This window comes from Dermacentor silvarum, chromosome 8, assembly GCF_013339745.2.
Source record: "Dermacentor silvarum isolate Dsil-2018 chromosome 8, BIME_Dsil_1.4, whole genome shotgun sequence".
Lineage (NCBI taxonomy): Eukaryota > Metazoa > Arthropoda > Arachnida > Ixodida > Ixodidae > Dermacentor > Dermacentor silvarum.
The window spans coordinates 51,764,325-51,765,593 of record NC_051161.1 but is presented as its reverse complement, the minus strand read 5'-3'; the positions used below and the strand labels follow the sequence as shown (position 1 = coordinate 51,765,593).

The 1,269-nt window shown below is 44.1% G+C and overlaps 1 non-coding gene across 1 annotated transcript; it reads left to right on the top strand.

Moving 5' to 3' along the window:
* The first annotated feature begins 656 nt into the window (after window positions 1-656).
* On the top strand, window positions 657-728 carry Trnaw-cca (transfer RNA tryptophan (anticodon CCA)). The gene has a single exon. It is a non-coding gene; the product is annotated as a tRNA-Trp (tRNA).
* The last annotated feature ends 541 nt before the right edge of the window (window positions 729-1,269 follow it).

Here is a 1,269-nt window from a genome sequence, read left to right as displayed (position 1 = left end):
ATCGTAAGCAATCCCTAAAGATCAGGCATTTTACGATAAAATCGTAAATGTTGGCAGATATGCAGTAACGCGAAGGTAATTTGTACTGACTGAAATCAAACCACGCCGTCAAGTCAGCACTTCTACTGATCTGTCACCGCGGCGTCACAGTGTCTCAAGTCTCCGAGCTTTTATTTCATATGCATCTTAGCACAAATCTTTCTCTAGATTTACATTTTCTTTTTCTAAACAAGGCCTAAAATCCCTGGACATAGGGGACATTCCCTCAAGGGTGGCAGCACTGCTTGCTCTATTGAAGCTGCTTCAAGTGTTCTGCGGGATTTCTAGACCTGTCAGCGTGGTCTGATGATTACAGCAGCGTGCTGCTGAGCTGAGGGGAACGGGTTCGAACACTAACATCCAAGATTTTTTTTAAGAGTCACGCGATAGCCGTTTGATAGCAGAACATCAAAGTGGGGTTAGTGTGCTAATACTGCTAATCGTATTATTACTGGAGCTTGGATACATGATGAAAACAATTTTCCAATGCCAGTTGATATGAGTGCCCGGAGCTGTATCACCGCGATTAGCTCATAGCGACAGGATGCAGTTGCAGCTGTACTACGATAAGATACGCTCTAACTTCTGTACACATTTAGACGTGGTGGGAGACAACCGACTCGGTGGCGCAACGGTAGCGCGTCTGACTCCAGATCAGAAGGTTGCGTGTTCGAATCACGTCCGGGTCACGTGTTGTTTTGCTTTTTGTTGTGACATTTATTTGGCTGCGCACGAAACGAATGTTTAGCCACTAGCTTACTCATAGCAGTGTTGTTATCTGAAATATTTTATTTTGCCCTTGAAAGATGCATTTTTTCTTTCTTTCTTCGAAGACGTTACTTACTCATACCTTTCTTTATTGCTGGGACAACAAATTAAGCTGGGACATCCGACTCTTGCCTATAAAATGATTGAAATGCGGAAATAAGAAGGGACAGAAAGAGCGCCAACTTGCAACTGTGTTTATTGCACAGAAGCGCCCATATATTATACAAACAGGATTGACATGCGCAAAGCCATCAAGTGCGCTACACGTGTATAAAAAAAGAACAGAAAACATCATCTCCGTGCAAACTGACCAGAAATGCCCTCAGGACCTCCCCCCCCCCCCCCCCCCCCACACACACACACACACACAAATTTACAAATCACCATAGTGAATCTAAAAAATGGTACTCGTTATTGTGCAATGAGACCGACGGGACAGTGACACACGTATCACCATTTTTC